Genomic DNA, 17,843 nt, shown 5'->3' with positions numbered 1-17,843 from the left:
AAATAAAATTAAATAAAAACATTAGTAAATAAATATATCATAATATATCCAGAAACAGGAATCATTTCACTTTACACGTGTCTCTCATTCATCAAAATATTTTGCTAATTATTGTGTGACAATATCAAACCATCTCTTTCCAATAATTAAACCTGTCAGACAAGTTCACACCCGCTTTTACAGTTCCACCAATCGCATTGGTTCATAAATTTACGATAAGATCTATGCCAGAGCTGGGTTGTTGTGCGCTCAATAAATACGTGGAATTCAGTTACAGGTCTTCAGCTTAAACCTCGCATCTCGATCTTTTGTTGAAGCCACACGAAGTATCACTTACGACCGACAACCGTCACCAGAATGGATTTCGCACAACTGTCCAGGAATATTTCGCAGCGTTATTCCATTTCTTCTCTCATAGCTTTTGGGGTTCTTCTCGTTCTGACGATCGTGATTCTTCATCAAGATTCAAGAATAGGAAAAATGGAAGAGAAATCGAAAACGGTAAGTCATGGATTTTGTGTTAATATATGTATGTCTTTATGTATTTATATATGCATGTATGTACGTATGCATTTACGTATGTATGTATTAATATGTGGATGTATGTACGTACGGATGGATGGATGGATGTAAGGATGTATGCATGAATCACGGACATATGTTCCTATGAAGCACACACACACACATAAGATCACACACGTAATCACACACGAACACACAGGCGCACAGACCTAAGGATACATATATATACATATACGTATATTTGTATCTATAATATACATATATATGAATATATTAGTGCCTGAACATATATAGATATATATATACAAACAAATATATGCGTCTGTGTATCTATCACTGTATCTCTCTGTCTATCTCTCTCTCTCTCTCTCCATTTATCTATATATATATATATGTGTGTATGTGTGTGTGTGTGTGTGTGTGTGTGTGTGTGTGTGTGTGTGCGTGCGTGTTTGTTTGTATATAAATATATTCTTTTACCCGTTTCAGTCATTTGACTGCAGCAATGCTAGAGCACTGCGTTTAGTAGGACAAATCGACTTCAGGAATTATTCTTTGAAAGCCTATTGCTCATTCTATCGATATCTCTAGCCGAACCGCTATGTAACGGGGATGTAAAAACAACGACATCAGTTGAGAATCGATAGTGGTGCGACAATAACAGACACATACATAAAACATAGATACATACACACTATGTGTGCTATACACACACTATGTGTGCTATACATACACACACATACATCCATACATATATATACATATCATATATACATATACACATATATAGTTACGTAATTATGTACATACATGTCTATCTATCAATCTATTTATCTACATATCTATCTATCTATCTATCTATCTATCTATCTATCTATCTATCTATCTATATATATATATATATATGTGTGTGTATATGGATATACATATATATATAGATATATATATATACATACATATACACACATCCGAAGGAAACACAAAGAAGGGTGGAATTGTACTCCTGTCCGATCGCTCTTTCACCAGACATAATCCTGGAAAGGGAAATAAGTGCGTAATGAAAAAAATCTAATGGTGGGTTCCTAGCATGGCCATGCCCTGTGGCTGCAACGTTTAGCCCTATTAATATTAGTGTTAAGTATTATATCTAGATGTACACTTACACACACGCACAGAAACAGACACATGGAAACATACACACACACGCACACATAGGAATACGTACATATTTACACACATTTATCTATTTCTCTCCATCAGGAACGGAAGTGAGGCGAGTTTTTTTTAATCTTTTCTTTCCAACTTAAAATAAAACGTGCGAGTGCCAATGTAGATCGGTGAATTTCGTAATGTTTGACTGTAATTCACGTTGGTTTTTATATATGACAATATGTAAGAACGAATGTAAATACATACACACAGACACACGGGCAAACACACGCACAAATAAACACAAACACACACACATACGCACGCACACAGACACACGTGCTCAATTGTACACGAACAATCACACTATACAGTGTATGTCCACTCACATATATGTGTGCCTTTGTGTGTGTATGCGTATAAGTAGATACGTCTATTTGTGATATTTATGGTGTGTATGCTTATGTGTACGTGTATACCTATATATTGATATGTATTTATATATATATTTATATACACACATATATATATATATGTATATATATATATATTATATATATATATATATATATATATATATATATATATATATATATATATATATATATATATATATGTCTGAGTGGAGGCGCAGTGGCACAGTGGTTAGTGCAGCGGACTCACGTTTATAGGATTACGGTTTCGATTCCCAGACTGGTCGTTGTGTGTGTTTAAAGCTCCATGATCACTGCTGTACTCTTTCGCTATACCTTTCTCCCTTTCTTCTGTTGGCCTGCTCGCTTAGCCAACGGGGTGGCGTCATTTGAAGGCTAAAACAACGCGAAGCGCATTGTGACCAGCGATATGTAGCAACAACTGATAGCCTGGTCTTCGACGGTCATCACAGAGATATACGTATCATCCGCACACAATACACGCACACACCCACATTCTTCAAACTAGCAAAACCTACTACTTAACAGGTAGTAGAGTCAAAAGTAGCCACGCCCAATTCCTTCTTCTTAACACTACTAGCCCTACAACACGCAAAGATTAACAGCCACAACACACATACACACACGTGTCATCATTGCACGCATACACACAGACACAGACACACACACGCAGACCTCCGCGCACGCTCTTATCCACACTTACACACACATACCTCCTCCTCTACCACTCTCCTGTCTTTGAAAGAACTTTTCTTCACCCATTTCCTTCCGGTCATTCAAAATGTGGCCGCGTGTGTACCGTTGGTGATTTTTTTTCCTCTGTCTTCCCTCCTCTGTATCTTTCTTTCTCGTATGTTTCCGACGAAGAACTCCACCCGAAACGTTAAACCCTCCTTCGGTCCTTCTTTCCCGAGCGTCCAATAATACTATATTTGTTCCACGTCCTCGCGTTGTTGTATTTTTGTGCTTTCTTGTTTGGATTAAATTTAACTATATATATACATGTAAATATATATATATATATACATATATATATATATATATATATATATATATATATATATATATATATATATATATATATATATATATATATTCAACAATATAAGGAATGGTCATAATAGGACATTCGACTTACTTGAAAGCGCAGCCAAACTGAAACCGCTAAATACCCTAATATTTATTAATTAATGATTTTTTGGCTAATTTTGAAATTAAAGCAGCAGTTTATATTTGCTGCTGAGAAGACATCGCGATTGCGGTAGAATTTTGAAAATTTAGAGCATATGGACTGGAGGCTTCTTTACCATCGCCTCGTGGACATATACTCATCATAGGCTTCTCTGCTGACGAGGCACGCCAGATGTAACTATATTTAATTTAATTAATTTGTTTACAAAGTTTGCAGAAACTATGCATAGTCCAGAGATGAAAGGGGTAACCGTTTTTATTTACCTTTCTATTTCAGAATTACAACTAATTAAAGGTTTGAGTTTGGCTGCTCTTTCTAGTGAGTCGAATGTCCTATTATGGCCATTCCGTATATTGTTGAATGTATGGTATATAGTCTTTGACTATCTTTCCTTTGTCACTAGACCGCTGGTAGCAGAGAATTTTTTCTAGAATTTTTGCTACCCTTATATTTATTAATATATATATATATATATATATATATATATATATATATATATGTAGAAATATGTGTGTATATATATATATATGTGTGTGTGTGTGTGTGTCTGTGTGTGTGTGTGTGTGTGTACTAGCAGACATACCCGGCATTGCTGGGGATTCAAATGGCAAAGTTGGTATATAATATATTCCAGTCATTTTGAAACAGGAGATATGGGAAAGTGCAACATTGACATCAAAACATTTGTCGAGTAAATGCTGGGCTAATTCGACTAAGCAACATGCTATGCGTCCGTTTGGAGTGTTTCAGGCCCTAACCTTTCATGCAAAATTGGAGGTGGGGTTTCTGTGATTTTTGAACGCACCGAAAAGCTGTCAGTGGATATACTCTCCTTTGCAGCAGTGTGCGCTGTGTTTAACACGACCCATCATCGGAAATTTTGACACCTCAAGTCGGGTTTCTTGTCCTACATCACTCATAGAGTACATTTGGAGGAACTGTCGTTGTTCATTCGCGGGTACAAGAGAACCAATGAGGGGATAGACTTGCCCTTGAACTTTGACGTCGTCGTAAATTCATGTTTATCTATCTTCTTAGTTTCACCAAACGATGTCATTTGAAATGCAGAGTTGTATTGTTTGGTATTGTTCAAGAAGCCGTTTGACTGGATGGAAGCGCCTTCTAGAAGATTCCTAAGGCGTTGAGATGGTAGTGTTGGCAATGATACCTGTCCGTATATGTTGTTATCTATTGCATTGTTTTAAGTTCTAAGCGATAATAAATACCCTGTAGTTCTATTTATATGATGCTATTTCTATTTTTTCACAGAACCGTTTCATCTCTAAGAAATCTCTCGACGATAAACCTGATGACACACCAAGTAAGAACTAATTTTATGGCTAAAGTCTTTTACCCGTGACTCATTAACTAATGATTTATAATTTCACCAACTTTGAATTAGTTCCACATTACCATCTATATGTCCACAATAATATATACTAAGACATTTGCCTGAATTTATTTCGAAACATGTTCTACTTTACAATAATTTCCTAAATAAAATGTTACTTTAATATACTATGCCATTTATTGTGTGTATATGAGTACATATGCAGTGCCACGTCGAGAATTATTTCGGCCCGCAAGTATCCTCCGAGTATACTCTTCGCCGAGTGTCCGAGGCGAACGGTACGTTCACCATGAAAAAATTGGAGTGCTCAGAGCGAGCCCCGCCGGCTTGCATACGATAAGTATGGAATGCCCTCTTCATCTGAGAATCAAATGCCCGAGCTGGCGCTTCACTGCGTTTATATCTACAATTCAGCATTCTGTCCACTCTTGTGCTTCCAATCATTCGTGAACATAGACCCGCAATAATGATGTTCCACTTTCCTACACAATGCGTATTTGTCAATCCTGCCTTGGGGTACCTTGCAGCCAACCCATTCAGTGCACGTTGTTGGTGACCATCAGACGAATCAGGTAGCAGCATGTCGTCTACAAATAACAGTCGACCGATCACGTAGAGATGAATTGGGATACCTCTACAACAATGGCTGCGCATATTCAACCACATCACAAAAAAGAATGTGAGAAGGGGCACTAACAATGCACACTTCAACTAAGTGAAACCTTCACGTTGAAAACTTTCGACTTTTACATAAATACAATCATTTGAACATCCATATAAGTTCTTTATGGCAACCTGTATTTGCCCATTAAACTCACCTTCCTGGTAAACCATCCACAACATGCCTCAGGGCACGTGATCATGTGCCTTTTCGTGGTTTACAGCGTATTCCTCTTGGAAATGCCTCAACGTTTGCTGGAAGATCTATCTTTGAACGACTATCTGATCGGGTGTACTGCGTCCCTGACTGTAATCTTGGGCGCGACAATTTCCCTACATATCTTTCCCTGACATCTAGTGTAGACTTTTCTATAATTAGAACACACTCTTTGGTCTCTGTTTGAAAAAATTGTGATTGTCACCCCATATTACAATTGCCTTTGTGTGTTTTCCACAGGTCCCATCCACCTAGCATACATGTGTCACTCAGAGAATACCATCTGTATTTAAGGTTTCTAAAATATCAAGCCGAACGTGCTTTTCACCAGCAGCTTTACCACTTTTAAGTGAGTTTAGCTCAAATAAGCGTTCAACCGAAGAAGAACCTGCCGAAAAAAATAATACAATCACGAATCCATTTCGAGGTCCAAGTTCATTCAGGCGGGTCACTCTCAATCTGGATGCAAAAGTCTCCACATATTTCTTTCTGATCCCAGTATCCACAGCGGCTTCCAATTGTATTCTGTAGGTTGCACTGGACTTAACAATTTCTTGTGTTCGGCGGACTGTAGGAATTTTCAGGTTTTTGGACATTTAGGTAGTGACGAGTTGACAATTCCACCCCTTCCTTTTACCCGAACGTTCAGCAAAGAGTGAAAAATGACCGAAATCTATCAGAAAACTCTGTCACCATGTATCTCTATACCAGGCACCCTTATAAATATCCATGTCTTAAAATAATATCTATACCATAGAGGTGAGAGTGTGTATCCTGCACAGAAGGCTGCTATGATCTCTCCAGTAAGTTCACTGACGACATTCCTTCCAATCAATCTTTCTCACGGTTATCAGTGCCAAGGTGTGCACTGAAGTCTCCTTGCAGGACAAATGACTTTACCACAAATATATCTAAAGCTGAGGTGAATTTGCTTAGGAAGGATTTGTATTTGACCTCGCTGTTTGCTGCATATACTTACAGCAGCCACAGTGGTCCTTCATATTCAGCCTTAGCTTCAAGAGGTGAACCCTCACACCTAGTAGGTTTCACTCCATAATACAATCCGAAAGCTGGGGATTGAGTGTATCCTAATCCCACCTGTGTAGACATTGTTGGCACCACAGTTGCGTAGTGGAGTTTCAAGCCTATATCCAAGTGTACGCTATCGGAAAAACGAAATTTTGTAGAGGAGACACCGCTTATATCTTACAGGCAGATTATATCTAACAATTTTGACGTTTTAATTCTCAATTATTAAAGGTTGTTCCCTTCTTGATCTGCTTTGGTGTCCTGAGACCGTCAATTATGTGCTCCCACCCCACGCACCCCATATTTAGTTCCAGGCTTCTTGCTGGTTTCACCGGTATTGTGTGGGGTGTGCAATACATTTATCGAACGGACTCCTCTACTCGAGATCCGGATGCGATGTCTTTTAACTAAATCGACAAATGATTCGGTATGGTTGTTATTTTCATATTGTAGTTATGATGGCCTTATTTGAGCCGAGCTCCAAACTGATATTTGTAATTGACCGATGAATATTCGTACCTGGCGAATATTTTATCATTATTCTATTGAGTTTTATCATTATTCTATTGAGAAGTATATATACTCATACCCAAGTTTACGTATCATACATACATCCGTTCCTAGCGGAGACCGATACACATTCTGATATTCTGAGATTTATCTCTCAAATCTTTGACATCAACGTCACCAACAGGCTCAACAGACAAATGTCTTTTTTCTTTCTTTACAATTTATTCTTATTATTTACATCTTTCGTTCTGACTTTCATTCATTCACTCGTTCTTTCTTAACTTCTATATTTCTCTCTTCTCCATCAATTCCTTCCCATCCAACAACCTACTTTGTAAATGATTCCCCAATTCTTTCTTTTAACCTACATTATTTCATTTTAATTTCACAGAACCCGGTCTCGGATCATTGTATACCCGGTGGGGCAGAACAACTTGTCCTCCTTATTCAAACCTTGTATATGACGGTTAGTATACTTTATATTTCTGACCTCTCATTCCCTTTTTGATTTCCTCTTGTTCTTTTTTTATACCTCTCATTCTCTCTTTTTGTTGACTCTCTTTCTCTCTCACCCCCTCTCTCACGCACACGCACACACACTCACCCTTTGTCGGGTTGTCTGACATAAACATTCTCAAATCCTTTTATGATACGTCACGTTTCAAACGTCTATACCTGTAGACTATACAGACACTACACAAGACTGCTTACTCCTTTGTAGGTATTTGGTCAAATCAGAATATTATATGTTGTCTACTACGGACCAAGTGAAAAGGATGTTGTCTAACCACAGAATATAGATATCTCTACGTTAAATTACAGACAGGGGCTGGACTGAAAACCACCATGGCGATCAAGAATTTCAGGCTGACCAGCTTTGGATTGTAGATATCAAATACCGAGGCTGCAAACTGGTGATCAATTGTACTGACTACGGATGGTGGTATTGTACGTGAGTGACCAGTGCTGAAAAGTGGTCACTTGACTATCATTAACTAGAGTGCCCAATGATCGTAGGTGTGGACTAAATTGAATAGAGTCTATTTGAATTGATGACAGTGACTGTAAACGATTAATGAAATGAAAGCACAATGTAGAATGAGGACTGGACAAGCCACATACTGTAACTGATGGAAAAAGCTGAGGACTTTATTCATTAAGTAAAATATAGAGAGACTAAATATTAGTGAGAGAACACAACAGAGTACAGAATGCACTTCTATTCTTCTCCGCCTCACCGAAATCGTCCTATCGCTAAAACCTTGCTCTTTTCATGCACCACATCACTTCATTATTTATCCAGTATATCCTTGTAAGGTAATTCCGAAACTTGCGATTCAAAACTGCTGCTAAAAACCGCTTCCCCAATCAACCTAACATTCCTTTAAAATGCTCTGAATCTACTCTCTATAAACCCTACACGTATCCTTTATCGGTCGTCCACTCCACCGTCCATTCATCTTAAGCACTACGCCATCACTGAACCTCACAATTTTTCCTCCCACCTCGTTTCTGTGTATTGCATGAAAAAAAGTCTGTGTGATCATAACGTCTATGTAAGCCTGATTCGTCCGAGTCTAAACGAGAGGTTTAGCCACCGACTCTCGTATGATCGACTAAACAACATATCATCGACGGTTACCCACCACTTCTCTGCATCTCGTCGTCTCCCGTATTGTCCTACTCAAACCTCCTAAAATTTCCACCATCCAAAATATCCCCGTTCACACGTGAACATCTTTTCCATTTCGGATAAACACGAGTGCATGCGTTATAAAATATCTTTCTTTTTCTCCATCAATATATATAATTGGATTTGCATGAAACAAGCGTACCGCATTACATCTGGAGATCATTGATGCTTCTTAGTACTATATATATATATATATATATATATATATATATATATATATATATATATATATATATATATATATATATATATATGTATATATATATATATATTTATATATATGTACATATGATGACAAGGCAAATGCACAGATACGTTCTCAAGCATTCAGCAACACACAGCTTACACTTACATAAACACTAAGATATATACACCACAATTCGTTCACACACGACTAAACATGACTCCTTTTAAGGGTCAATTTGTAATGAATATTTCCGTTATTTCATATATAATTTTGCTTAACATCTTTTTTACTTGATTTATTCTTACCAATTCTAGGTGTGGCTGGTGGACAACTTTATAGCCATACTGGTGGCGGAAGTAATCTCTTGTGTCTACCTAACGACCCCATTTGGGCCAATTATACGACAGGAGATACAAAAAGTGCTTACATTTATGGCAGTGAATATCAACTGGAATTATACCCAACTAATAAACTCTTTTCTTTTGCTAATGCTGAATCAATTCATGATCACAACGTTCCGTGCGCTGTCTGTTTGACACGACAACCTGCTGTTGTTATGATGTTACCAGCCAGGACAAAGTGTTACGCTGGTTGGACAGCTGAGTATTCGGGATATTTGATGTCCGGTCATTACGGGCATAAAGGCAAACTTGAATATGTGTGTGTGGACTATGCACCAGAAGCTGATCCAGCGGGTTATAGAAACGAAGATGGAGCTCTACTGTATTTCGTTCAGGCTGCTTGTGGTTCATTGCCATGTCCACCGTATGTCAATGTTCGAGAATTAACCTGCATTGTGTGCAGTAAATATTGAATAGAAATTTACATTCGTTTCTATATGAAAATTTATATCGACGAATCATAAAATAAAATATAATAGAGCAACATATACGTTTCTTGTATTTGTGTTTTGCAATATTTCATCCGACTAATATATGTCGTTAAATAAATTGCTGCTACAAGTTTTCAGAAAATATTCAAAACGAAACAACAGAGACGTCATAGAATGTGACAAATAGCTTAACAGAACGATGTAATCCTCAGGGAATGATTCTAGAATACATTGTATGAGGTTCAGTTTATCAAATTTAAATTTTGAAATAAAATGATGATTCGTTTAAATGTGTGTTGTATTCCGTCTTAAAATGAAAACAATCCACAAATGAAACATCCGTACAAATATATCACCCTTTCATGATCAATCTTCAGAAAACACGATAAAAGCTTATAACTAACATCACTAAATCATGATGGGTTAGTAAAAAACAACTCACATACGTATCATTGTAACTACAATCGATGCGATGATAGCTCTGCAATCCAATCGCGGATATTACCAAGTAAAGGATATTTGATATCCGCTGAAGAACTACCACAAAATGTTAACTACCTAACTACTTGTCAGGTGTTTCACGAAACTCTTTCGACAAGGGTACAAGTACACGTCCCACGATTAACTATTTTCAACCTACATTCAAATATTCCCACTCTTCTACAAAAATCACACACACACAACCTCGCCTCACATTACACACGCAGCCTCTCATCGTTCCCTGAAAACTGATGTGCCAAAATAAAATATGAAACCACCAAGAAATATGAGTAGACTTCAGGAACAGCATCAACCGAATCTACAGCAACACCACAAAACATCGAGTTCAACAAATTATCTCCGTCTGTAACATAAAACTTTCAAACTCGCAGAAGAGGAACTTGCTTCGAGATACATGCATACAATAACTGTAACACACATAAACGACTTAGTAAAGAAAGGAACACCACTTATAAAATATACATTAGGTGGAATCAGTGCAACATGTCGAGTCTTTCACACTCTACCCAGCATGATTGCTCCTTGTATATGGGAGTTTGTAGAATGGCTGCCAAATAAACGAAGGTATCCGTGGAAAGAGGGATTTGTGGGTGGCAGCACGTTTTTTGTCCGATTAATAGCGTGCCATATGAATGCTCGATTGTGAAAAAGCTAGAGAAAAAGAATAATAATTATGTAATATGAAAGCACGAAATGCAAATTGACAAATGAATATATGGAAACATTCAACATGGCGTTTCCAGTGAACAGTATTAGCGCTCAGTGTTAGGCATAAGCAATTTTCAGGTTCGTTAAAATGTGCTAATGGCATATTTCAAACTCTAAACGCAAATTCAGTGCAGAAAGCGGCAAAAACAGCATATCAGTCCAGTGCTGCTCCCTATCGGGTTCCAGTTCAGTCGTTATCAAAAGAAAATACCGAAGAGGGGAATATCTGGACAAACTTAAAGCCATTGCTTTAACTTAAACATAGTCAACAACAACGAGTAAGTGACGCCATTAGAGCGCCAGGCTGGAGTCTGTCGTGAGTTACCTCCCTTCGGTATTTCTCTTTCATAAATTCTTCGCTAGAGGAGTTGACTTCAACCTTGTGCCCCAACAGTAACTGCGGTCGCTCGTGAGTGCCCGCATTTCCCCTGCATATTTGTGTGCGTGTGTGTGTGTGCGTGTGTCAATGTGTGTGTGTATGTTTGTGTCTGTGTGTGTATGTTAGTGTGTGTGTGTGTGTCAGTTTGTGTGTGTGTGTGTTTGTATATGTGTGTGTGTGTGTTTGTATGTGTGTGTGTGCCAGTGTGCGTGTATGTATTTGTTGGATAACTATCCGGAGATAAAATATTCCCTATCAACGAAATCTGCAGTATTTCATGAACAACTGATGAAATTTTTCAGAAAACTTTTCAAAAATTTTGATCAAAATTTCCAAAAAGTTTTTTAAAGTTTTGATGAAAATTTTCAAAAAACTTTAAAAAAATTTTGATGAAAATTTTCAAAAAACTTTAAAAAACTTTGATGAAAATTTTCAAAAAAGTTTTTTAAAATTTTGATGAAGAGCTAGTAGAAACGTTAGCACGCCGGGCGAAATGCTTAGTGGTATTTCGTCTGCGGTTACGTTCTGTGTTCAAATTCCGCTGAGGTCGACTTTGCCTTTCATCATTTCAGGGTCGATAAATTAAGTACCAGTGAAACACTGGGGTTGATATAATCGACTTAATCCGCTTGTCTGTCCTTGTTTGTCCTCTGTGTGTTTAGCCCCTTGTGGGTAGTAAAGAAATAGATAGATTTTAAAGCAATCTTACATGGACTTCCAACTGTCAAATTAACTACTGTTGGGAACCACTGATTTGGGCACTTGTAAATCCAATATTAAAATTGACTTCGATATGAATCGAATCTTCGTTATATCTCAGAGGCAATATGTCTGAAAATAAAAAGAATAAAAAAATTGAAAAAACAAAGAACGGAGAAATGACTGCAAAAAAAGAATTGTTTGGATTGGGCAGACGTCGGAGGTAAACACAGCCACCACCAGCAAAACCGTGACCGCCACCACAACCATTACCAGCACCAGCACTACTACCACCACTACCATGACCACCACCACAACTACAACCATTGCCACCACCACCACCACAACTACAACCATTGCCACCACCACCACCACTACTATCTCAAAGAACAACACCACCACCACCAACATCAACAACAAAAGCCTTCATTGTATTGCCGAAGGTAAAAGAGAAGACATGTCAGCAATATCAAAGTCCCCCACCCCACCCCCCGACCCTAGCACCAGAGATTGAGGTTTACGAAAGATCCTAAATTAAAATCTAAGTGGAAACCCTTCTTCTTCCCGACGTGTTGCTGCTATTTCAAAATGCCTCGGCCAGACTCACGCAAACAACGCCGGGTTCCTAATTCTAGAGAGAATCGGTCGTATTTAATGTATTTCGTTGTGTTGGTTGTTATTGACGTTGTTGTTGTTGTTGTAAATGTTGTTGTTGTCCAGCCCTCACGAAAGCCTAATCGAGCAGGTCTATGATCGAAGACATCCAGTCGTGACCAACCCATCTTTTATTCAGTAACGTTTATATAAAAATAACAACCAAAAGGTTTGTTGGCTGGTTGGCAGGTTGGCTGGTTGGTGGTGGATCGGTTGGTCATGACTGGTTTGTCGGTTGGTTGCTGGCTGGCTGGTTGGTCTGTGGGTCACCTGGTTGGCTGGTTTGTCGGTTGGTGGTGGATCGGTTGGTCATGACTGGTTTGTCGGTTGGTTGCTGGCTGGCTGGTTGGTCTGTGGGTCACCTGGTTGGCTGGTTTGACGGTTGGTAGGGGATCGGCTGGTTGGTTGGTTTGTCGGTTGGTTGCTGGTTGGCTGGTTTGTCGGTGGGTCACCTGGTTGGTTGGTTTGTTGGTTGGTCGTGGATCGACCGGTTGGTTTTTGTCATGCGCGGGGACATAGAAATTATCGGACTGAAAACCAGATCGGGCGGTTAAACCATTGGGAGTGGAGGACTCCTAGACTTTGTTAGGGCATCCTTCTAGGAGAAGGTAACTCAGGTAACTGGGATAACTCCGATATAAAACCTGCGGCTCAGTGTTTACCGATAATGTTGACTTGTTCTTCTTTTCGGATTATGGCTGCTGTTGCTTAGTGACTGGATTGACACAGTGCACAGCCTTTCCTCACTATAAAAAAAATCTTCATGCACAGGCATTGCAAGATAACGACGTTGATTAACCTTCGTGCAATGCCCATACTCGATAACGAGTGGGCAGCCACCAAGTATGTATTTATGAATGGATGGATGGATGGATGGATGTAAGTATGTATGCATGTATGTATGGATGTAAGTATGTATGTATGTATGTATATATGTATGTATGTATGTATGTGTATATGGGTCTATCGATATATACATGCTTACATTCAAACATACATGCATGTATACATGTATACATACATACTTGTATGTATAAATATATGCATACATGTATGTATGTATGTATGTATGTATGTACGTATGTATGTGTGTGTATGTATTTATGTTTGTATGTATGTATGTGTGTATGTATGTGTGTATGTATGTATATATATATGTGTGTGATTGTAAGTATATATGTCTGTATGGGGGTATATATGTATGTATATACGTGAGTGTGTATGTATGCATGTATGTATGTATACCTGTATGTATGTGTGCGTGTATGTATGTATATATGTATGTATGTAAATATGTATGTATAAATATATGCATACATGTATGAATGTATGTATGTATGTATGTATGTATATGTGTATGTATATACGTGAGTGTGTATGTATGCATGCCTGCATGTATGTATGTATGTATGTATATATGTATGTATGTGTGTATGTATGTGTGTATGTATGTATGTATGTTTATATGTATGTACGGGTGGGTGGGAATTGGTAGGTTTTGATTTTGATATTCACATAAAACTTTTCTAATCCGATTAACGCTTGTTGTGAAGAATCCAATCCGAACAGCGGACTTCATTAGATTAAGTCTTGCGATTACTGTGTGGGTTGAACGAAATACTTCCCACGCTGAATATTAAAACAGTGTGTGAGTGTGTGTGTGTGTGTGTGTTTCGGTGTGTGTGTGTGTGTGTGTCAGTGTATGTGTCAGTGTATGTGTGTGTGTAAGTGTATGTGTGTGTGTCAGTGTATGTGCGTGTGTGTGTCAGCGTGTGTGTGTGTGTGTCAGTGTGTGTGTGTCAATGTGTATGTCTGTGCGTGAGTGTGTGTGTGTGTGTAAGACAATGTATCTGTGTGTGTGTGTCAGTGTGTGTGTCAGTGTGTGTTGGTGTGTGTGGGTGTGTGTTGGTGTGTGTGTATGTCAGTATGTGTGTGTGTGTTAGTGTGTGTGCGTGTGTGTGTCTGTGTGTCAGTGTGTGTAGGTGTGTGTGTGTTGGTGTTCGTGTCAGTGTGTGCTTGTGTGTGCGTGTCAGTGTGTGTGTGTCAGTGTCTGTGTGTGTGTCCGTCCGTGTGTGTTTGCGTGTCAGTGTGTGTGTATGCGTGTGTGTCTGTGTATTTGTTGGTTGAACGAAATACTTCCCACACTGAATATTAAAACAGTTTCCCAAGAATAAACAAATAAAATTAAATAACAACATTAGTAAATAAATATATCATAATATATCCAGAAACAGGAATCATTTCACTTTACACGAGACTCTCATTCATCAAAATATATTGCTAATTATTGTGTGACAATATCAAACCATCTCTTTCCAATAATTAAACCTGTCAGAGAAGTTCACACCCGCTTTTACAGTTCCACCAATCGCATTGGTTCATAAATTTACGATAAGATCTATGCCAGAGCTGGGTTGTTGTGCGCTCAATAAATACGTGGAATTCAGTTACAGGTCTTCAGCTTAAACCTCGCATCTCGATCTTTTGTTGAAGCCACACGAAGTATCACGTACGACCGACAACTGTCACCAGAATGGATTTCGCACAACTGTCCAGGAATATTTCGCAGCGTTATTCCATTTCTTCTCTCATAGCTTTTGGGGTTCTTCTCGTTCTGACGATCGTGATTCTTCATCAAGATTCAAGAATAGGAAAAATGGAAGAGAAATCGAAAACGGTAAGTCATGGATTTTGTGTTAATATATGTATGTCTTTATGTATTTATATATGCATGTATGTATGTATACATTTACGTATGTATGTATTAATATGTGGATGTATGTACGTACCGATGGATGGATGGATGTAAGGATGTATGCATGAATCACGTACATATGTTCCTATGGAGCACACACGCACACATAAGATCACACACGTAATCACACACGAACACACAGGCGCACACACTTAAACCTACATATACATACATATACATATATTTGTATATATAATATACATATATATGTATATCTAAATATACATATATAAGAATATATTAGTGTGTGAACATATATAGATATATATATACAAACAAATATATGCGTGTGTGTATCTATCACTGTATTTCTCTGTCTATCCCTCTCTCTCTCTCTCTCCATTTATCTATATATATATATATGTATGTGTGTGTGTGTGTGTGTGTGTGTGTTTATATATAGATATATTCTTTTACCCGTTTCAGTCATTTGACTGCGGCCATGCTAGAGCACAGCGTTTAGTAGAACAAAATGACTTCAGGAATTATTCTTTGTAAGCCCATTGCTCATTCTATCGTTATCTCTAGCCGAACCGCTATGTAACGGGGACGTAAATACACCGACATCAGTTGAGAATCGATAGTGGTGCGACAATATCAGACACATATATAAAACATAGATACATACACACTACGTGTGCTATACACACAAACACACACATACATCTATATATATATATATATACATATCATACATACATGCACACATATATAGTTACGTATGTATGTACATACATATCTATCTATCAATCTATTTATCTACTTATCTATCTATCTATCTATCTATCTATCTATCTATCTATCTATCTATCTATCTATCTTTCTATCTATCTATCTATATATATATATATATATATATATATATATATATATATATATATATATATATATATACATATATAAACACACATCCCAAGGAAACACAAAGAAGGGTGGAATTGTACTCCTGTCCGATCGCTCTTTCACCAGACATAATCCTGGAGAGGGAAATAAGTGCGTAATGAAAAAAATCTAATGGTGGGGTTCTAGCATGGCCATGCCCTGTCGCTGCAACGTTTAGCCGTATTAATATTAGTGTTAAGTATTATATCTAGATGTACACTTGCGCACACGCACAGAAACAGACACATACGCACACACGCACACATAGGAATACGTACATATTTACACACATTTATCTATTTCTCTCCATCAGGAACGGAAGTGAGTCGAGTTTTTTTTAATCTTTTCTTTCCAACTGAAAATAAAACGTGCGAGTGCCAATGTAGATCGGTGAATTTCGTAATGTTTGACTGTAATTCGCGTTGGTTTTTATATATGACAATATGTAAGAACGAATGTAAATACATACACACAGACACACGGACAAACACACGCACAAATAAACACAAACACACACACATACGCACGCACACAGACACACGTGATCAATTGTACACGAACAATCACACTATACAGTGTATGTCCACTCACATATATGTGTACGTTTGTGTGTGTATGCGTATAAGTAGATACGTCGGTTTGTGATATTTATGGTGTGTATGCTTATGTGAACGTGTATACCTATATATTGATATGTATTTATATATATATATATATATATATACGGACACAGCCGTGTGTGCGTGCACGTATAGACATGAGTACGGGATTCTTTACATACGTTCTTATACACATCCTTTAATATCTTATACCTAGACCTAGAGGCGTGGGCATATACGTGTGTGTATGTAGTGATGGGCGCGCGTATATACATGTGAGTGTGTACGCGTATAATGTCCGCGTATACATGCGGATATTCTGTTGTATGCATGTGTGTGTGCGCGCGTGCGTGTGGGTGCGTGTGTGTTTATGTACGTGTTTACACGCGAGTGCGTGTGTATGCTTATAGCCTTGGAGGCGTATATGTACGCGTGTATGTGGGTGTATGTATCCATGATGATATGTATGTACTAGAAGTCCATTTAATTCAAGGAACCAGATTAAATGCTCATCAGCTCTGATTTACAACGCATTAGGTCCCCAGACGAAACTGTTGATTTACTGACAATTCTACAACTAAATTTTATCAATCTCCTGACCACCATGCTTGGTCTGTAACCTCTATACATCCCTTATCTTTACATTCTTTTACACTTTTATCATGCTTTTATCAGGTTTTTTTTACTTTTATTTCTATTTCTATTTTTACTTTATAACCTTATGCCTTTACATTTATTTATATTTCTTTATATTTCTTTATTCCCCCTTTACATCTCCTTACAACCCTTTATATCTTTATCCTCTACATTTTTATATTATTCTATACTTACACTTTTTATACATTTTTTATCCCTCGTCCCGAACTCTCGCCCCTCCATCTTCACCTCTA

This window comes from Octopus sinensis, linkage group LG18, assembly GCF_006345805.1.
Source record: "Octopus sinensis linkage group LG18, ASM634580v1, whole genome shotgun sequence".
Classification (NCBI taxonomy): domain Eukaryota; kingdom Metazoa; phylum Mollusca; class Cephalopoda; order Octopoda; family Octopodidae; genus Octopus; species Octopus sinensis.
Note: the sequence above shows the minus strand (reverse complement) of the source record.